We start from the raw sequence: 21,670 nt of genomic DNA on the forward strand, positions 1-21,670 counted from the left end.
TTTTTTTTTTTTTTTTTTCCCCCACCCCTCAATTAAAGCAAACAAAACTCCCAGTGCAGGCGGGTGCTGAGCTCGGGGTGCCGGGGAAATGAGCTCTGTAAATTCTGGGATGTGTGGAAGTGTTGAAAAGGGATCAGCTGTTCCCCAGCTCGGCAGGGGAGAGCTGGGATTTCCCAGTTCTTTGGGAAAGGTGGGATTTTCTCCCCAAATCCATCTCCACGTGGATCTTACAGTGATGTCCATGAAGGGAAGGATGTGCTGAAGGGATGTTGGGAATTATCCCAAAGATCTGCAGTTTGCTGTTGGGATTGGGTGACAAATCCTTGGCTTCATCCCTATCCTAAAAAAACCTGGGGTATCTGGGGGCTCTTTAATGGGACCTGAAATTCGCTGGGATTTTGGGATCAAACCTTGGGGAGCTGTTGGAGGGGCTGTGCTTGGGGACAGGGCTCCGTGGAGGAATTCAGGGGTGTTTTCCAACTGAAATAACCCCAGGATTGTGTGAGGAAACGGGAATTGTGTGAGGAAACGGGGACTGTGTGAGGAAATGGGGACTGTGTGAGGAAACGGGGATTGTGTGAGGAAATGGGGATTGTGTGAGGAAATGGGGATTGTGTGAGGAAATGGGAATTGTGTGAGGAAACGGGGATTGTGTGAGGAAATGGGGATTGTGTGAGGAAATGGGGATTGTGAGGGGAAATGGGGATTGGGAGGGGAAATGGGGATTGGGAGGGGAAATCGCTGCCTTTGGGTTCTGCCCTCCTTGCTGTGCCCCAGGACACCCCAGGATTTTGGGATCCATGGGATCTGGGATGATGGGGGCAGACTTTGCAGCCTGTGCCTCCAAATGAACAGCAGAATCCCTGGAATATCGGGGAAAACTTTGGGAATATCAGCTCCTCTGCCCCATAAACCCCTGAGCCCTTTTCCAGGTGCTCTTCCCTCCCTGCCCTTCCCAGGTTTTTCCCCTGGGATGGCACTGCTGGGGAGGCAGCACAGGGAGGAACAAGGAGCTTTTCACTCCAGGAGATTTTTTTTTTTTTTCCTGACCTACATTTTTCTATTCCTGTGTCCAGTTTAGGTTTCAACCCTTTGGTGTTTCCCAGCCAGCGACAGCTTAAAAAAATTCCTGATAAATTCTAGGACGGGCACAGCCTGGAGAACATTCCTCTGTGCCCTCCTGCTGGGAATCCCTGTGGGATTTTGGGGGTCACCAAACCCTCAGTGTGACCTTTTCCCATGCCAGGGATGGGTTTGGATCCCGGGAATCCCTCGTTGTTTCTGGGATGCTCCATGGGGGATCTCACGTGGTGTCCCCAATCCCTGCCAGCCCAAACACGGCTCAGCTCCACTTCCAGAGGGATCCACTGAGTGGGTGTGGAATAAAATCTCCTTTTTCCCCCTCAAATCCATGAAAATTATTTTTGGAGAACCTGCTTTGGACAAACCTATAGAAATAAAACCCTTTTTCTTGTGCTTCCCCTTTTCCCCTTTTCCCCTTTTCCCCTTTTCCCCTTTTCTCCTTTTCTCCTTTTCTCCTTTTCCCTTTTTCCCTTTTCCTTTTCCTTTCCTCTTTTCCTTTTTCCTGCAGGGTGGGAGGTGTGAAATCCACACCTTTGGGATCAGCAGGGATTGGGGATCCAGGTGGGATGAGGCTTTTCCCAATTCCTTTCCATAGGGATGGGTTTGGGTTGTGCTTGGGCCTTGGCTTGGACACTGCAAGACTTGATTGTTTTATTTGTATTTTACCCGTGTTTTATCCATATTTTAAATGTGTTTTATTCATATTTTATCCATGGTTCATCCATGTTTGATCTGTGTTTTACCCATGTTTTATCCATATTTTATCCATGTTTTATCTGTGCTTTATCTGTGTTTTATCCATGTTTTACCCATGTTTTATCAATGTCTTATCCATGTTTTATCTGTTTTTATCTGTTTTATCCATGTTTTACCTGTGTTTTACCCATGTTTTATCCATATTTTATCTGTGTCTTACCCATGGTTTATCCATGTTTTACCCATGTTTTATCTGTTTTTATCTGTGTTTTACCCGTATTTTATCCATGTTTTACCAATTTTTAAATCTGTTTTATCCATATTTTAACCCATGCTTCATCCACATTTTATCCCAGTTTTCTGGGATTTCCCAGTTCCACTTAAAGAGAAGTAATTCCAAAGGAATAATTTTAAAAATTCCTCTCATTTAGGCCTCACCAGCATTTCCCTGCTTGATGCTCCTGAAGGATTTTTGATGCTCTCCACTTCCAGGCACCCAAAAGGGACAAAGAACCCCAAATTCCAGGTGAGTCCTGTCCCTGGCACAGCTGGATTTGGGAATTCTCTGGGATTTGGGATGCAGGTGCCCTGGGGGTCCCCCAAGGGTCGCATTTTTTTCCATCCCCCCCATCCCAAATCTCCGAAATTCCTCCTTGAAGGAGCAAACCCTGGAGCGTCCCAGGGCTCAGGGGGAGTGACAGCGCTTGGAAAAGGAGATTCCTGCCCTCGGGAAGCGTGGCTGGGTCGTGCCAGGGCAGGTTTGGCTGCTCTGGGATGATTCCCACCAGCACCAACCATTCCCATTGCACTGGGAGAGCGATGCTGGTGCTGATGGGGGATCACGGACAGGGAGGTTTCTCCCTTCCCTCAGGGATATCAGATCCTTTGGGAGGAGAAGATGGAGACTGTGGTGTTGGAAGCTCTGTAGGGAGGCAGGATCCCGTCAGGCTGGGGGAGCATCTCGGCTCACACTGCGTCCAGCTCTGCCCTGGCTCGTTCCACCGGGATTTCATCCCCTCATTTTCCATGGAAAAAAGGAAGGGAGAGAGGGGAGAAGAGGGGGGCACAGGGAATTAATCAGCTTAGGGGCAGCACAGGAAGAAACTCTGCTTAAATTGGTAATCCCCGGGCTGGAAATCAGCTCAGAGCTGTGAAATCAGCCGGATGGGTTTTCCTCTTCCCTCCCACCTCCAAGGACAGGGGGTGGGGACAGGGCAGGACTCCAGGGTGGCTTTTGCACCTTTGTTCGGTGTCACTCCCCCATCCCAAGCTTTCCAGAGAACACCTTGACCCAGATTTGGGATGTGGGACGTGCCCGGGCCGTGGGGAGCAGAGCCAGACCTGTCACCTCCCTGGGGACACAGAGCAGGGATTGCAGCTCATGCTGCACTGGAATGGGGGACACGTGTGGGAATGAGCAGGGCACCCCTGTGATCCCTTTATCCTGGGGGTCCAATCCCTGCTCACCTCTGTGGGTGCAGGAGGGATCCCAGAGCATCCCTGCCCCAGCTCCCCTGCTGCAAATGGAGATCTGCTGCTGGTGAGCAGGGATCCAAAGGATCCTAAGGATCCTCCAGCTCCTTTGGAAGATCCAGGGATCTCATGGATCTCATGAATCTCATGGATCACATGGATCTCATGGATCTCATGGATCACATGGATCACCAGCAGCTCCTGCTGCTGGCACAGACCAAGGGGAGCTGCTCAGCTCCTGCCTGCAGTGAGGGGCTCCAGAGTTCCAGCAGGAAAAGCAGAAATGCTGGAGCTGAGGGAATGTCACTGCTGAGGGAATGTCACTGTCCAGGGAATGTCACTGCTAAAGGAATGTCCCTGCACGGCTCAGGCCCATCCCTCAGCCTGGCAGGGCTTTGTCACTGTGGGGACACTTTAATAAATGACCCAGAACTGTCGCCAGAGCCTTCCAGAAGCCCGGGGCAGTGTGGGCTGGCCCAGGCTGATGTCACCCTGTGCTTGTCACAAAATGCTGCAAAAATGAAGGAGGATGGGACTTTCTTCATTCCTCTCCCTGCCTGTCAGGAGTGACACACGGCTCCAAGAACCAGGGTGGCCTTTCCTGCAGGGAAGGAGGGGAAATTGCTCGAAAGAGCAGGAGGCAGAACAGGCTGGAGTGTGTGAATGAGAAAGTGCTCCGGGGTGTGGCTGGGGGGGTGACAAGTTCTATTTTTAGGCTTCCACCTGTGCTCAGGTTTGGGGGCTTGGTCAGGGCTGGAATTTGAGGAGGAAGCTGTGGATGGAGCAGTGGATGCCACGCTCCCTGTGCATCCCTGTGGGAATGAGCCACTGCCAGGACGCACCCGTGGCATCCCTGGATGTCCCCTGGGCCCTCCCCTGGGTGGCACCTCACGGCCACCCCCTTCCAGAGCTCTGGGTGCTGCTGTGGTGTCCTGGGGTCCTCCCTGCAGGTCCTGCACCTCAGCTCTCTGAGGTTTTTGTGGTGTCACATCTTAGGGGAGCTCTCCAGCACCCACCCTGGGCTGTTTTGGGGTTAAAGAGGCAGAGTTTGGGGAGGGGTCTCATGCAGTGTGACCCCCAGCACTGAGCACCCACCCTGCCCCAGGGTGTCCCTGAGTCAGGGGTGACTCACGGAGCTGCCAGCGCCTGTCTGGGTCACGGTTATTCATTAACACTTTCCCAGAAAGGGTGGCCTGGGAACAAAAAAAAAAAAACCAAAAAACAAAGCCCTGCTCCCGCCCAGGAGCTGTCCTGACACCTCAGCCCGGGCTGCCTGGGGTTTTGGCAGGGTTGGGGATAATCCCTTGGGACAGGCTCTGGGAACTGGGCTGGCTCTGGCAGCAGAGCTGGGGCAGCTGAGCCTGGCTCCAGGGGCTGCCCTGAGCCTGGCTTATCCTTCCAGGCTGCTCTGGAGCCTCCTAAAGCCAGGCAGCTGCTCCAGCCCTGCCTCAGCACTGAGCTCATGCAGGACCCCCCAGCCCTGCCCAGAGGAGCTGTGGCTGCCCCTGGGAGTGTTCAAGGCCAGGCTTGGAGCAGCCTGGGATAGTGGGATGTGCCAGGGGGTGAAACTGGGTGAATTTTCAGGTCCCTTCCCCCCTAAACCATTCCATGACTCCGTAGTGCAGCACATCCTGCAGGACTGGTGATGGAGGAGGCAGCGTGGGGAGGATTTCATCCCCAAGAATCCCAAATTCCCAGCCCAGGTCACCTCCTGGGCAGGCTGGGGATGTGAGCTGGGGGGTTCTGCCTGTGGGGGAGCAGGGAGGAGCTGGGAGGATTCCCTGGAGAGATGGGACACGTGTGACACTCGGGGAGGGATGGACACGGGCAGACAGGGATGGACACAGACATACCAGGACCTCCCTTCCCCTTTTCCAGGTTTTTGGGGCCAGGCCTGGGGGTGGCTGCAGGGCCAGGGCACGAGGTGCTGAGGCAGCTCTGCTGGGACCAGTTGCTGCAATGGGGCTGTGGCTCTCCAGCCGCAGTTTTGTACATTTGGCCTTGGGATGGGAAGAATTCCGACAATAAAAGCGGAACTGGGGCAAGTCTGAGCAGGGCCAGGGGTCTGAGGGAGCAGAGGGAGGTGGGAGCTGCCAGAATCCTGTCCCTGCCCTTGGATCCTTTTCCTGTTTGGCTTTGCTGCCCACACAGTTCGTGCTCTCGCTGTCTGGGGATGCTCCCACCCTCCACAGCCAAAATTCCTGTTTTATTCCTGCACTTCGCCCTGCTCCTGGAGAACATGGGTTTGGGGAGGGCAGGAGGCAGATCCCCATCCCAAAATTCAGGTTCTCATTCCTGCTGCACACTCAGCACCTCCTCTGTTGGCTCGGGCTGGACCCTCTGCTCCTGTGGGTGCTGCTGAGCCCTTGCTCCATCCCTGCCCTCCAGGATGATGTGGGGGCTCGTGGGGAGGACAAAAACCCCGGGGCTGGTGTCCAGGACACCCTGGTGGCTCGCAGTGTGTGGCCTGGGGCACAGGGAAGCAGCTGATCCCTCCTGGGGAATGTGGGAGGGAATGGGAAAAAACCAACTGCACCTGAAATGTGTCTGGATGTGAGGGTCCAGAGCTGGGGGGGCGCTGGGGGATGGACTGAGGGGGTTTTAGCTCAGTGGGGGTTAAACTGGGGGATGGAGTGGGATTTTTAACTCGGTGGGGTCTGGGTGGTTCTTCCTTGGGGGAAAGCAAAGGGCTCCGTGCTGCGGGTTAAACTGGGGCATTCCTCTGGCACTGACCCGAATTCACACGTTCGGGATGTGCTGATGTCCCCAGGACGGACAGGGGACACTCTGTGTCACTCTCCTCCCCTCCCGCCCCATCCCGAGCTGCCCCAAGGCTCCCCGGGGCTGGAGGCTGCAGGAAGCGCCTTTGATCCTCGGGTGTTACCCCGCCTTCAAACCCGAGATAACACATCAGAGCAGCCCGGGGCTGCGCTATCGCGATCGCTATCGCTATCGCCGCTGAGCCTCTGATCGCTCCGGCCGCGCCTCCTTCAAAGGCAGCGCTGCCCGGACACACCCAGAGCCCGGCGGGGCTGGCACTGCCCGGGGGGCTGGAAGTGTCCGGGGGGCTGGCAGTGCCCGGGGGGCTGGCAGTGCCCCGTGCTCCCAAGCGGGGCTCACAGCTTCACCCCAGGGTTTGGGGGAGATTCGGAGCCCCCCGAGGGGATGGGAACTGCCAGCAGTGGGGTTGGACGCTCGGGGTGTTCTCCTCGGGCACTGCGCGCCTCTGGGGATGTCAGCATCGTCCCTGTCTATCCCAAATCCCGCTGTTCTGTGCTCCCCAAAACCTGGGAATTTGGGGTTGGTGTCCTGCAAACCCCAGTGATGCTCATGAGGTGGCTCTGGACCTTCTCAGGGGGCACTGGGTGCCTCTGGGATGCCATCACAGATGTCTGAGCTCCCTGCTCATCCCAGATCCCACTCTGCAGTGACCCCCAGAGCCCGGGAATTTGGGGTCAGGGCCCTGCAGAGCTCCATGGTGCCCCGGAGAGAGGCAGGAGATGCTCGGGGCAGGCAGGAGGATTTGGAGCTGCTCTCTCTGGTTTCCCAGCAGCGTGTGGGAGTGCTCAGGAGAGGTTTGGGGATGGAGGAAAAGGCTCTGGGGCTGCTGCTCCATCTCCAGTTTCTCACATCACCCCAAACATTTGGATTTGGTGCCGAGGAAGGATCACCCCTAGCTCCAGCCCTTCCATCATTGTTGTTTTTTCTTTGCAGGGCTCGTGCTGAAGGGACAGAGGGGACAGAGCCAGGAGCAGCTCCCGAGGAGAGGACAGACCCTGAGGGACAGCAGGGATGGAAACCAGGGCTGGGAGAGCTCCTGCCCTCAGCTCCAAAACCAAAACCAGCTCCAAAACCAAAACCAGCTCCAAAATCAAAACCAGCTCCAAAACCAAAACCAGCTCCACACCTGGCTGGGCTCCACATCCCCTCCGTTCCTCCGGGAGCCGAGCTCCTCCCACACGGAACTGACAGGACTTCATTAACAATTTTCTAATTGCTGGCCTTTGGGAATTTATCCTTTTGGATCCTGGCCATGGATGGATGGATGGTGAAGAGCTCTTGGGTCAAACAGGACAAACGGGAGCTCAGTGCTTTTCTCTGGCAAGGAACAAGCACTTGCCTGGTTTCCAGTGGAATTTTTTTGTCTTTATTTTTACCCCTCTGCTTTTTTATTTCTTTTATTTTTTAATATTTTTTTTTCCTGCTTTTTGGGCATTTCCTGAGGATGCTGGAGCTGCACTGGATCCCGTGGTGAGAACTGGAGCCTTGGGAAGAGCAGGAGCTGAGGTTTCCAGGTGTCTGCCTGTGCTGGGTGGACTCAGGAGGCTCCTTCTGCCACATCTGGAACATCCCAGTGGATCCCAGTCCAGGTGGGACTGGGAAGCAGAGCAGGAATGGGGGGAAGCCAATGTCACAATGAGGAGAATGTCCCCCTCAGAGATAATTTATTAAATTTCATTTAATAAACCCCACTGGCTCCGTGAGTGCTGGATGTTGTTTCCCGTTTGCCACATTCCCAGGGGATTTTGGATTGTCCAGGAAACCTTGAGAAATTCCTGCCCTAGCAAAGCCAGCCCAGCAGTTTAACACCTTTATTTGCAGGGAAATGTCCTTTCCCTCTTCCCTTTCCACTGCCATCCCTCCTGCTCCAAAAGCCACTGAAATGCAAATTATTTCCCCTAAAATGCTAATTGTCTCTGGATTCTGTTCCTTGTAAGCACAGGAAGGTGCTGTGTGGAAATAGAACATAAAAGGGATATTTATGTTGTGGAAATAGCCTTTTATGAAAATTAATTTTTTAGGGTTTGGAATATTATTTAACAAAAAAAAAAAGGGGGTTCTGTCATGTAAAAAGCACCTCACGAGCATGGATTCAAAATAATTATTTGGGAGCAGCCAGGGTGACTGGAAGTTTCTCCCAGGATCATTTAGGTTGGAAAAGGTTTCCAAGATTGAGCCCAGCCTGTGATGGATCCCCACTGGCCCCTGCTGGCCCTGTGCCATCCTTTCCCAGCACAATTCCAACCCAGAATCCTGCATGGATCCATGGATCGGCTCTGGGGCTGCCTTTCAACCCCAGGGGTGGATTTGGAATTTCTGGAGTTCCTAAGGAACATTTCCCTCCAAGGCCTTTGGATCCCCCAGCCCTGAGCAAACACAGCCAGGGCAGGGTGGGACCAGCCTGGATTTACCTGGGGGAGCAGCAGGAAAACCAACCTGGCCTTCTCCCAGGAAACCCAGACCGGGCTCAGATGGAGAAATCCTCAGGATTTATGAGTTTGCTTTCCCAAATGCAAATATTAACCCTCTCTGGCCAGGCCCAGGGGCAGCAATCCTGCTCTCCTGCAGCCTGGGAGGATTTTGGGATTCTGTTCCCAGTGCTCTGGAGCTGCCAGGGCTGGGCATCCTGCAACCCCAAATCCTCCAGGAATGGGAATTACCCCAAAACTAAATTCATTTTCCCTCTAAGCTTCCATGCTTTGGTTGCCCTCAAGGAGAGGAAATTGTCTGCAGGGATTTCTTGGAGCAGGATGAGCCAGCCCAGCTCTGGAAGTGCTCTGCTCCTGCTCCCTGCTGCTCCTGCTGATGTTTTCCGGGTGCTTGGAATGGCAAAACCTTCCCCAAGCACGGTCTGACATCCTCCCCCTCTCCAAATTAAGTGCCAGCTCTGCCTTCAGCCTAATTAAAACCAGCAATCAGGACTGGGCCAGGCTGTAAAATTCTAGGACAGTTTTATGTGGAGCAATTAAAAGGGAGGTAAAAAAAAAATTGTTAAGAAATTAAACACTAATTACTTTTTTTTTTTTTTTTTTTTTTTTGGCCAGCTGAGCTGTTCTGGCAGTGGGGCTGTGAGGGGGATGCAAAACCTGGGATGGTCGGGTCCCTGCTGCCATAAATCTGCTGGATCAAATGTTCCCCTGCTTTTGAGCCCTGTAACTCATCTGCTGCCAATTAACCTAAATCACGTTTTTTCAATTAAAATTCGAGGCCCGGTGTGGAGGATGGGGAGGGGTGGCAGGGTCTGGGTGTTGCAGCAAGGTGGAAGTATCTGTTTTAAAAGGTGTGATCCCATTTTAGTGTTTTCCATATAAAATGGGATGTAAATGCCTGGGCCCTGGGGAGCTGTGAGAGGATCCCTGGCCTGGGGGATTAACAGGGAATCCCCACCTGCAGGGATGGCAGCTCCTGGCTGCACCAAAACTCCTTTGGGATGGGGATTTTTTACCCCGATTCTGTTTTTGGGATGGACATTTCCAGGCTGGGCTGGGAGTTTGGGATGGGAACGGGTGCCTTGCATAACACCTGGAATAATTGGCCTGGGATGGGGAAGGAAGCTGCTGCTTCCTCTCTCTGTGTCTGGTCTTGCTCCTGAACGTTTTCTCTCGTGCTTGGAAAAGGAAAACAGGCAGTGAAGTGTTGGGAAAGAGGGGAGGAAGGGCAGGGCTCGAGTTCCTTTTATACCTGTGAGCCCCCTGCCTTAAAACCCCCCAGAAAGGTGAATAAAACCTTCCCAGGCTGGAAAAGGAGGATGAGGAGCTGCTCCCGGCCCCAGCAGGAGGAAATATTCCCAATCTCCCTGCACTGCCCTGGAATTCGGTCCCTGCAGCATCCAGGTTATGTCAGGAACGGGTGGCCCATAAATTCTGGGGGGGTGCAGACACAAAAATCCCCCTGGATAATTCCGTGCTGGAAATGGAGCTTCATCCTCCTGCAGGAGCTTCCTGGGACGGGGAGGACACTCGTGGTCTTCCCACCTCTCCCCACACCAGGATGTGCTTCCAAAAACCTCTGGAGACCCCACGGTGTAATTTCAATTATTCCCCCATCCGCCCTCAAAAATCGCCCAGGGCTCCTCGTTCCTCCAACAAGCCCCTGCAGGTTTTCCTGTTAGGAAAGCCGGGCTGGTTTATTAATATCCACAGCGTTAATTGCTGTAATTGGGAGGCTGGCTGCCCGCTGCCGGGGATGTGGGTGTGGAAGCTGCAGGAATGTTCTCCCGGAGAGGGGAGGATGCTCCCGCGGTTATCGTGGTGATGGGGTTGTGGCTTTTGGGCTCAGGTATTAAAAGAACACTGAGAAACCCAAATGTGTCTCCTTGGTTTAGACTAAAAATACATCGGAGCGATGATTTAAGTGTTAATTAGTGCCCGGTAATTAACCAGCGCCCCAGGCAGAGGTGGTGATTGCCATGGCTGTGGGTTTAACCCTCCCTCAGTGGTCACCCTGCGCCCCAAAGGAGCCCCAGGGATGTCCAGGGCTGGCATCAGCCCCGCTGTGACCCCCCCAGCCTGGCAATGCCAGTCCTGGACCCAGCCGAGCCTTTTTGGGAGGATTATTCCAAGCGAGGAATTAAACATTTCCTGATTTCCCTGCTCTCCGTGACGAGAACAGCCCTTCCCCTTGCCCGGCCGGCAGAATTCCTGTCGGGAAAGGGCAGGGAGCGAGGGGAGGGGGGCACTAAATCTGATTTAATCGCACGGAGCCTTAGGGGGGGTTTAATCTGTGCTGGCACGGGCGGGGGCTGCACATGACGGGCTTAGGGCAGTGCCAGGCACGGGCATTCCCCAGCCAGGGCTGGGAAAGGGAAAAGGACAGGGCTGGGTTGGAATTCCCATCCCTAAAGGGAAGTTCGGGTTGGAATTCCCATCCCTGGAAATGTTTGAGGTCGGATGGGTTTGGAGCAGCCTGGGATGAGTGGAAATGTCCCTGCCCGTGGAAGCAGCTGAGTTTTAGGGTCACCCAACCCAAAACATTCCATGATCCCTCGTTTGCATCCCGGTGGAGAAACCTCTTCCCTCCTCTCCTGAGAAATCTCCACCCCCTGCTGCCCAGTTCTGCTTTTCCCCGAACGTTTCCCTCTGTGCTTTCCGTGTCCTGCTGTGACTTTGTCACCTTTGGGGACAGCCTGGAGTGGAAAATCGGGAGGGATTTTTGGGCAGCCCCGGAGGTTTCCTGAGAGGTTTCCCTGGAGGAGCACTGGGGATGTGCAAATCCAACCAGGAGCTCCAAACCACAATGTTTTAAAGACAAAAACCCCAAATAACCCAGGAATTCATTCTGAGGTTCTTTTTGTTTAACTTCTGGGGTTTAAGCTAAAATTGGAGCTGCTTTTGCTGGGCAGCTGGGAGGAAAAATCAGATCCCCTGGGATTTGTGGGAGTTCTGCTGTGGAAGTTGGAAGCAGTGAAGGGAGTGGACAGCGCTGCAGATTTTGGAGATTTTTGGGGAAGAAGAGTGAGGGACCAGCTCGGGTGGGATGGGACTGGCCAGGCTGGCAGATGGGGATTTTTTGGTGGCCATCTCATGGATTTAGGGGTGTTGAAGGTCGGAATCTTCCAGAAGCCTTCAGGTCTTGTCCCAGGTGTTGTCCTCTAGGAAAAGTCTCATGGGTTGGGGGGATGCTGGTGGCTCCCATGGGATGGGTTCCTCTCAGAATCCCAAGGCTGACTCGGAGCAGTTTGTGGGAAATAAGGAAAAGCCCCGCTGGAAAATCCAGCTGCCAGCTTCCCAGTGATCTGTCCCCAGCACCTCCATCCCAGTGGGAGCTGGGAACAGCCAGCCCTGCTCAGGGGCAGCCAGGCTTTGTTCCTGCTCTCCTTGGCACGATATTGTGGTTGGCTTAATTAAAACCACCGAGCCTCATTGTGGCAATGACAAGGAATTAATGAGATAAAATCTGGGAAAATGTTTATCCTGCCATCTAACCCAGCCCAGCTCTCCTCCTGTGATGCCCCAGGGGCTGAGTTTGCTCCCTGTTCCCAAAAGGAATCTTTGTGGTTTATCAGGGAGCAGTTTGGAGGAATGACCTGCCTGGATCCATCCCCATCCTGCTGCTCCCCTCTTCCCACTGCTCATTCCAGCAGTTCTGGATTTCCTGGCCAGTCCTGGCAGCTCCTCCTGGCTCTCACTTTGCTCTGAGGGGATGTGCCCCAGGAAGGTGCCCTTGGATAACTGGAAATTGGAGTTCCCTCCTCCCTGCACCTGCTGCTTTTTGAGGATTCATTCCGACAGTTTTTTGGGCTCAACTGGAGCGTGTTTGCCCTTCTGCCCATGCAGGATCCCTCTGCTGCCCACTGGGAAGTTGGGATTGGCATTTTGGGGCAGCCTGCAGGGACTCTTGGGCACTGGATTGTCACCTGCCTCACCCCAGGGGTTCTGCAGCAGGAAACAGGGCCTGGGGCTCGGTGGGACACCTGAAAACTGGGAAGCAGCAGGAGAAATTCCTCAAAAGAGCCTTTTCCTGCTGGAAGCTCTCACCTGAGTGGCTCTGGGGTTTTTTAAGGCTCTCGTTCTGGGCTTCCTTCTCCTCCTTCCTCCCACGGTGATCCCTCTGCCGACAGCTCCATCTCCAGCTCTGGGAACTCGGCCAGCCAGGACCTGGGGCCGTTGTGCTGCCAGGACCCTGCTCCCAGAGCTTCCCACTCTGTTTGGAGGAAATGTCCTTCTCTCCAATACCCTGGGATGATTTTGGGGAAAACCTGCTGCTTCCTGCTCTCTGAAATGTGAAAAGTGAACTTCAAAACAATTGAACATCCAAAAATCCAGAGCACAAATCCCTGGGGTGTCCCTGCATCCCTGGGGCTGGAGCAGGACAAGGAGCTGGAAATAAGGAAGAGGAGGAAGGGGGGGTGGGAGTTTTTGGGAAGTGGGAAAAAGGATTCACCCACATCCTGGAGCAGCCCCTGGCACCACAGAGAGCTGGGAGGGAGCCCCAGAGGAGCAGCAGGGATTTATTTGCCCATGGATGGATGAGGCTGAGTGGTCTGGGTTACAGTGCCCAAAAGGATGGATTCTGTCACCAGCTGCTGGAACGAGCTGGGGTGGTGATCCTGATCTCTGGGGGAGAAATCTCCTGTTCATGTTCCAGCTGTTCACCCAGCTGTGGCAGTGATCCTGATCTCTGTGGGGGTCTCTGCTGTTCATGTTCCAGCTGTTCACCCAGCTGTTGCAGTGTTCTTTATCTTCCCCACAGCCCATCCTCCCTCCAGGAGATCTCTCCTGTTCATGGCCATGCAGTCCCAGGGCAGGGCTGATCAAATTCCATCATCCCATTGGGAGATGCTCCAGCCAGGGCAGGAGCCGAGCATTTCCTACCCAGATCAAAGGGGAGATTTGGAACAGCAGAGCAGCCTTTTCCCACTGCATCCCAGAGGAAAACCAGAGCCTTGCACATCATCCCTGCAGCTTTGGAGGAAAACTGCACCTTGTGCAGGAGCCCTGCTCCAGCAGAACCACATTTGTCACTGCAGGAGGATGGGACTGCACCAAGCCCTGACTGACTGACAGGGGTCAGGTTGTGTTCTCACTCTGCCACTGGTTTTCTTTTGTACTATTGCATGTATTTTATTTTTTCTCTCTCTCTCTCTTTTTTTTTTTTTTTTTTTTTTTTTTTTTTCTCCCCGTTAAATTGTATTTCTGACTTGGAGTCTCTCACAGGTTTTTCTTTCAGACCAGCACACTGAGGATGGCACACACCAGGGACAAAGCCCCGTTCCCAATGCCCCAGGCTCCTGTTTGCCCTCGGGCAAGGTGCTCCATGCCTCCCTGGCCGCATCCTGGAGGGTTTTGTGTGGATTTGGCGGGTGCCAGGATGTCTGGGTGTGGGAAAGGTGCCTCCCCATACTCGGGCTAATGCCTCGTTAAACAGGGGATGTTTGCTGCTCCTTGTCCGGGATGAGCCGGGGCTGCTCGCAGTGAAAATCAGGATTTTTCCCCTTTGGGAAGAGCCTTTCTCCCTGCCCGTGTCCCTGCCAAACCCAGATCTGAGCCGGGTTATGATCCGGGGCTGGCACTGGGGACCCTCACCTGGGCAGTGCCACAAATCCCGGGGGGTTTGCAGTGCACAGGGAGGGAACATTCCTGGGAGGAAGGGAATCCAATCCTCGGCACCTTCCTGCTGAAAAGGAATGCTTGGCAAACGCAGTTGTTGCTTGGGTGGGTGCAGGAAAATTCTCTGAAAATTCTCTGAAAATTTTCCCACTCCACATGCTCTAAGATGCATAGAATAGGTACAGAAAACCCAATTATTTTCCTTTTTAAAGATGATTTTGGGGTGGTTTTGATTTACCATTAACCCTTTGGGGTGTGCTCCAATAATCACGGGGAAAAAAACCATCCAGACATCTACAGAAATGTCATTTTTTATTTTTAAACCAAAGCTTAAACTTGAGGTTCGGTTGATTCCCATGCTGAGGATTTCAGGAGAGCTGCTGGTTTTCAACAGCCTCCCATTAACCCTGGGAACTGGCACTCCTGGGATGAAGATTTGCAGCCTCCCTGCTCCCTCCTGCACCCCAAGGGACACTGTCCCCTCCAGGACTGCTCCAAGGACGTGATTTGAGAATTTGTGAATCCCCCCGGATCGATGTGGGACTGATCCCAGGTCCTGTGTGGGTAAATCTGAGCTTTGCTCTTCCCCACATTTCCCTCCCTGCATCTCCTGCCTTTCCTCCTGAGGGATTGGATTTATGGGGATGGAGAAGTTTGGATAAACTGCCATCCCAAAGTGATGAGCTGGGGCCTGAGGGAAGTCCCTGGAGCTGGAGGGGCTTTGCTGGGTTGGGTTTTGTTTTATTTCTGGGTTGTGTCTGTGGGGATCCACCCGGAGATGTGGCAGCAGCAGCAGCTCCAGAATCCCAAACCCACCCCAAAACTGGGAGCTGAGCTGGGATTTTTGGGGACCCTGGCACCCAGAGGGCTCAGGAATGTGCCCTGACTCTTCCTCACCCCATCACTGAGAGATGCAGGGCTTTGAGATGCTGTTGGCACCTTGGGATTTTTTTTTTTTTCTTCTTCCCCCAGACCTCCTGAAGGAAACCCCCAGCGGGTGTCTGGGGCTGTCATTCCATACCCAAGTCCTGAGTCAAAATGTGGGATGAAGACCTGGAGCACAGCCCTGGCTTTCCTGCCCTGCCTGGGAGCCAACACCTGAGCCTGAGATCATTATCTGCGTTTATTTTTAGAAATTCCTGATCGATGCTGGGAGGAGGTGACTCATGGGTGGGAAAGTCTCTTCCCGAAGTGCTTTGGAAAACAGAGCTGAGCTCCAGGGAAAGCAGCAGCAGCAGGGATGAGCCGTGCTGGGATGTTGGGAGTGCTGGGAGGGCAGCCTGGCCCCTTGGAGCCGCGGTTTTTGGGACGGGCTGGCTTCTCATGGAGCCTGGTGACAGGTCTGAGGGTTTGCCCAAAGTTCAGAGCTGTCATTCCAGTCCTGGCCCAGTGATTTGTGTCCTGCTACATCCAGGACAGGATGGTGGGGAGGCTTGGAGGGGCTGGGCAGGCTCAGCCGAGCCCCTCCTGGAGGGTCACAGCCCTTGGGTCTCCCCTGGAGCCACCAGAATTCCCCGTTTGGATGCCAAGCCATGGATTGTCCTTGTCCTTGTCCTCCTTCCTTCCCCCCAAAGCCCCCGGGTGCTGCTGCTGTGACCCCAGCACAGCTCTGAGTGGCCACAAAAGCTTTTTCCCTTCAGGAGACCCGCAGGTGAGGTGGGCACGGCTAAACCTCCGGAATTCTTGCCCGTTCCTTTGCTATCCTGCCCCAACACAGGGAAAGAAAACAATTCCGAAATCGGGGTTGATGTCTCCGCGCAAAAGCTGCGGCTGCTTGTGCCGAGCGGGGAATGCCCGCAGGTGATTTATCCTGACATTTATGGGGATCACGAGGCTTTCCTCATTCACAAATCCGGGCCAGGGGGGTGTTGGGCTGCCCTGGGTGAGCTCTGAAGCTGCTGGAACGCTTTTCCAGCGATCCTAATCGCTTCCGGCCGTGCCCCGCTGCGCCCGGGGCTTTCTCGGCAGCAGGAACGATGTGGGACAGCAGAGCAAACCTGTCGGGCAGGACTGCAGCTCACAAATCCTCTCCCTGCCCCCGATTTGTGAATGGCAGGAGAGGGAGGAGCTGCTGGAGCCGGAGGCAGCCCTGGGCTGCGGCTCCCCCAGGCTTTGAGCTCAGGAGAAATTGGTTTTTGGAGAGGCTTTGGTGCTGATGGAGCACGGGGCAGGATGAGCAGAAGGGAGGGTCTGGCTCCGGGCTGGGAGCAGAGAGATGCTCTGGACACCCCGTTTGGCAGGACAGGGGCTCTGGCCCAGCTGAGCTGCTCTTTTCTCCTCTTGGCAGAGAACCAGGGGTGTTTGTTGGGTTATCCCAAAATCCACAGGGGCACTCTGGCCTTTTATGGCACGTCAGCAGTGTTATCATCCTCAGAGCCCCTCTAAAGCAATCCCAAATCTCATCCTCAGTGCCCCTCTAATCCAATCCCATCCCAAATCTCTTCCCAAACTGGAGCAGAGCTCTGTGATCTGCAGGTGGGACGTCCTGGAGAAGGTCTGGAGGTCTCCATCCCATTCCCAGCTCCAATCCCTGAGGCTGGAGGCAGCCCTTGGGTGGCAGGGAGGGAAAGATCTTCCCTGGAGACACCTCCTGGTGTTTCCCGGGGCTCTGGGGTGCTGAACTGCAGGGCCAGGGACGTGTGACAGCTCACAGGGAGCTCCTGGAGCTGTGCTGGGAGCAGGACAGGGCCTGGCCCGTTTGGCATCTTGGCCCATTGGCTGCCCGGTTCCCAAAATCCCATTTCTAAAGGGATTCTCCTCTCTGCTGCCAGAAATCAATTGGGACAGCTTTGGTATCTGGTGCTTCTCAACCCGTGGAATTGCAGGGCTGGGGAAAATGGAGCGATGTTCTCCTGGGATGAGGAGCTGAGGGAGCAGCTCTGGCTCAGGCTCAGGCTCAGCCAGGTGGCCAAAGCCCAGCAGCCAAACCCCCCCTCCCTAAACCGGAGCTGAGCGGGACCCGCCCGGGCAGTGCTGGCCGGGCCGGCTGTTTGATAAACAGGGGCTGACGAGGAGAAACCTGCCTGGAACTGTCCCCGGGTGATAAAATTCCTGCTCTGCTGATGCCCAGATTAGCGCGGCTTTCCTGGGGGCGATGCTGGGCTCGGCTCTGGGGCTCTGCCTCCCCTCCGCGTCTCCTCTGAGCCCCGTGCCCACCTGGAATGGCAGCGGGAAACGGCTCCAGGTGCCACCTGAAGGGGCTGGGTGGCACCAGCCGTCCCCTGTGCCCGGCCAGGTTTTCCTGCTCTCCCCTGGGAGCGGCCGAGCCGCAGTTTTGGCAACAGCGCGGGGCGGGGAGTGACGTGCGGAGTGTTTGAGCAGGTGAGCGGGACAAGGACAGCCGGGACACCGCTGCTGGCACCGAGTCAGGGCCACCCGGGGCCGCAGAGGTCCCGAGCCTGGAGCAAAGGCTTTTAGGAGCCGGGGTTAATCTAAAGCCCGGCTGAAGCCAGCGTTCCATGGCTGGCTGGGCTGAGGGGGGTGAGTCACCCTTTGAGTCACCCGTGTCGCTTGCCAGGCAGGGGGACCAGAGAGGGGACACTGCTGTGACCCAGCCGCGTGATCCAGAGCGCTGCTGGCACTGCCGAGCTCCTTCCCACTGTGCTCCCAGTGTCCCTGCTCCTTTCCCGGTTCCCTCCTTTCCCAGCAGTGTTTGGGCCTCGTGTCCCTCTGGTGCCACCGCGCCTTTCCCTGCTCCGTGTTTTGTTCCAAAACACCTCCTGACCTTGCTGTGCTGTCTGACAGCATCACCTCGTGTCAGGGCCCAGCCTGCGATGCTCCGAGCTCGTGGGGAAAAAAAAAAAACAACTCAGGAAACAGAAAAACCAAAAAAATGTGGCCCCAAATCTGTAAGTGCTGCAGCCCTGTGTGTGCAGAGTCCCGGTGGGACGGGGTTGGGTGGCTTTGTCCCCCGGGGTGTCCCCCTGTGTCGCTGCCGGGGGACCCGGGGGTCACTCCCGCCGGGCGGGGCCGGGGGGGCGCGGCTATGACATCACCTGCGCGTGCTGCCATTGGCTGCCTGGCCGGTGACGTCACCCCTCCATCCCCGCGGGATGCGGCGTTGCCGTGGGAACGGGATGCGTTCCGGGCTGGGATCGCTCCTGTGCCATGGGCTGCGGCACTGCCGGGGTGTCCTGATGGAATTTGGGATGGAATTTGGGATGTGTTGGCTCCTGTGCCGGGGTGTCCTGATGGAATTTGGGATGCGTTGGCTCCTGTGCCGGGGTGTCCTGATGGAATTTGGGATGGAATTTGGGATGTTTTGGCACCCGGGCCCGGCTCCTCTGGAGCTGCCACCTTCAGCAGGCTCAGCCCGGCCCTCTGCGAGCCTTTCCCATGCTCAGCTCCTGCCGCTCCTTCATCTCTCCCCAGCCGCCAAATAATTCTTATTAAACCCCCGACAGCTGGAGGAGAAAGCTGAAAAGAAATTTTCAAACGATACAAAAGAAACAATTTAGGGAAAAAAAACAAACCAAAAAACCTCAGTTTCAAGGGTGAGGTGTTGGAAATGCCCGTGGGAGTTGGAAGCAGCAGGTTCTGGGAGCTGGGGCTGCGCCTCTGCCTCCTGCAGCCCACGGCCCCTGGGCTGCCGCCTGCCGCTGCTCACACGCCATTCCCAAGGACAAAACAAAGCCCTTTACCCCAGGCTTCAACTCTGACCTTGCTGTGGCAGGATTAAAACCTGCTGGAGATGGACAGCGCGGTGGCAAAGAGTTAATTCCCCCTCGTTCCCTCCCTCTCTCCCTCCCTCCCTCGTTCCCTCCCCCTCCTCTCTGTTTTTTACTCCTTTTCTTTCCGACTGGCCTGGTTTGCTGCGGAGAAATTGGGAAAACAAGCGGCCAGTGGAGTTGGGGGGGGGTGCTGGAGGGGGCCTGGAGGGGCTGGGTTTTTTTTTTTAGGGTTTTTTATCTTCTCCCTCTCACATTTGGGGGTCCCCACTCGGGTGTTGGGGCTCGCTCCGTGGTTTTGGAGCAGGGGAGGCTGCTCGGAGCCTGTGGGAGCTCCCTTCACCCTCATTTTCTCAGGACAGAGAGGCTTTTCCTGATATAATCCCTTCTGTTTTCCCTATGAAAACTTATCACGTTTTTATTCAAATCTGGGGTTTGGAACAGTTTGGGTGAAGAGCTGAGTTGTGCACAAGTTAGGTTTATTTTGTCTTTTTCTTTTTTTTTTTTTTTTTTTTTTTTTTTTTTTAATTTTTAAAATTTTTGTTGTTTTTAATGAGAAACACCCCCACTTCCCAAAATTCCAAACAGCTTTAAAGGTAACTTTGTAACACCCGCTGGTCCTTTCTGGAACTTTGTGCAGCTTCCCTGGCTGATTTCCCTGGGGTTGGAACCTCGATAAAATGCAAATTTCCTGGTGAGCTCAGAGCTCTGCTCTGGGCTGCTGCTCCTGGTTCTGCTCCCTGCAGCAGAAACCTGGGAAAAATGGAACGAGGGAGGGGGGAAGGTGGGATCAGGGGATGCTCTGGACAGGGAGGTGTCCCCTCACCGTGGGCAAAGCCACGCCATCAAAAATTTAACGGAGCTTCCAGAGGCTGAAATAAGTGCGAGCCTGCTTTGATCTCCTCAGACCTCATCTGAGCCACGAGCAGGGGATAAATAGAGCTGAAAATGCTTTTTTTTTTTTTTTTTTTGCTGCTGAGGTGGCCCCCGGGGCTCAGCTTTGTTCCCTCCCCAGCCCTGGCTGCTGGCAGTGCCCTCTGTGCCACTCGGGCACTGGCATTTCTCATCGATTATATAACGGCTGAGTGTGACTGGCAGGGCCAGCCAGGAGCTGGAACAAACCCTTCCTCCCCCAAAAGGCTCCCCCGAGCTTCCTGAGGCCGCTGGACACCGTGCCAGCCCTCTGCCAAGGCTGGGGTGCTGCTGCCAGGACAGGGGCTCGGGATGGGGGTGCCCAGGGCGGTGTTTGTGGCTCTGGGGGTGCTCAGGGTGGTGTTTGAAGGTTTAGGGAGTGCCCAGGGTGATGTTTGAAGGTTTGGGGGGTGCTCAGGGTGGTGTTTGAAGGTTTAGGGGATGCCCAGGGCGGTGTTTGCAGTTTTAGGGATGCCCAGGGTGGTGTTTGAAGGTTTAGGGGGTGCCCAGGGTGGTGTTTGTGGGTCTGGGGGGTGCCCAGGGTGGTGTTTGCAGGTTTGGGGGTGCCCAGGGTGGTGTTTTCAGGCTGGGGGGGCTGGAAGAAGATTTGGGATGTCCAGGAGCAGCCCTGGAGCCGCTCAGACTCGGGGGATGCTCTGAAGTCGGGGCCAGCTGGACTCGGCGCCGAGCTCCCTTTGAATCGGTGGCATCGGGGCTTTGGGAGTGCAGGCTGTGCCAGCCCGGCCCTGAAAAGCTCCTGACCCGTTTCAGGCCGGGCTCGGGGCGATTGTTTGCTCCTCACAGGTTGCCAGGAGCCCCTGGGGCCGCGGCGCCGGCGTTTGGCCTCTCCTGGTGGGCACTGCTGGGTGTGGAGGGGCCTCAGCTGTGACACCAGGAGCGTGGAACCAGCCCAGAAATCCTCCCAGAGCTGCTGGAACCATCCTGGACAGCCCTGAAATGCTGGGATTTCAGCAGGGCAGGCACAGGGAGTGTTCCTCTGGCCCTTTGTGCCAACCTGTGCCCCTGTGGGTGACCCCCTCGCTGTCACTGGGGGTGACACTGGAGGATGCTCAGGGACACTGGCACGGCTCCAGCATCCCCAGCTCATCGTGCCCGGGGCAGTGAGGGGGATGCTGCTCCGGGGGAATGGGGAGAGGTTTGTGGCGTGGCTGGCACCGCGGGGACAGCACAAAGCTGGCGGGGGGTGCCACCTCAGAGGGGGCTGAGATGGTGCAAGGGACACCAGGGACAGCGAGGGCACAGCCAAGGGGAGCTGGGCAGGGAGGTGGCACCGGGGAGAAGCTGCTCCAGCCCCTGGTGAGGGGGAGCAGAGGCAGGGCAGGGCTGGGGCAGAGCCAGGCTTTGGTGGGAGATAAATCCTGGCTTTTGGGCACTCAGCATCACAAATTTTGGGGAAACATCCTCAGGAGCAAGGGGAAGATGGGCAGAGCCAGCTGCAGGGGAGGGAAGGGGAGAGCATCTTCACAAAAATCCAAATTATCAGGAGCAAAACTCGACTGCAGGTTGGAGTAATTGTGGTGCAAATCAGCTCTGCCTGCCCTGAGATTCCAACTCCTTTTGAATTTCCTCACAAACCCCGTGCCATCCTCTGCAGGCTGGGGAGGACAAACCCTCCTGCTTTGCAGCCTGGCATTACCAAGCAACCATGTCCTAAAATTCACAGCCCAATGGAGAGAACTTTGTTTACCAGGAAGAAAACCCTTGAAAAGGGGAATCTTTGGCGGAAGCATGACGGGATTAACGCCGGGGTTTCTTTAGGCACCGCTGTTGTTTTTCAGGGCCTGACCTCAGTGCTCTGATTCGCTTTTGCCAAGCCACTCTTTCCCTGCCTAATTTAGAGCAGGGCTTTGTGCTGGGCTGGGAAGGGGGAGGAGGCTGGGCCAGGTTTGGCAGAGCAGGCGGGAGCTGGGATGATCTGCTTTGGAGCAGAGGAGTCGGTCATTAGATGCTGTGCTGCCGCAAATCCTGCTGTAATTAATTTTCTCCTGA

General features: G+C 55.3%; 1 long non-coding RNA gene across 3 annotated transcripts in view; it reads left to right on the plus strand.

Annotated features, from left to right (window-relative positions):
* LOC148221541 (uncharacterized) overlaps positions 1–7,721 on the plus strand; it is a 39,002-nt gene extending 31,281 nt beyond the window's left edge. For all 3 annotated transcript variants that reach the window (XR_015807777.1, XR_015807779.1, XR_015807778.1), the window contains 2 exons: positions 2,211–2,305; positions 6,967–7,721. This is a non-coding gene — a long non-coding RNA (uncharacterized LOC148221541). The remainder of the gene's footprint in view (positions 1–2,210; positions 2,306–6,966) is intronic.
* The last annotated feature ends 13,949 nt before the right edge of the window (positions 7,722–21,670 follow it).

Source organism: Sturnus vulgaris, chromosome 20, assembly GCF_052056855.1.
Source record: "Sturnus vulgaris isolate bStuVul1 chromosome 20, bStuVul1.hap1, whole genome shotgun sequence".
Taxonomy (NCBI): domain Eukaryota; kingdom Metazoa; phylum Chordata; class Aves; order Passeriformes; family Sturnidae; genus Sturnus; species Sturnus vulgaris.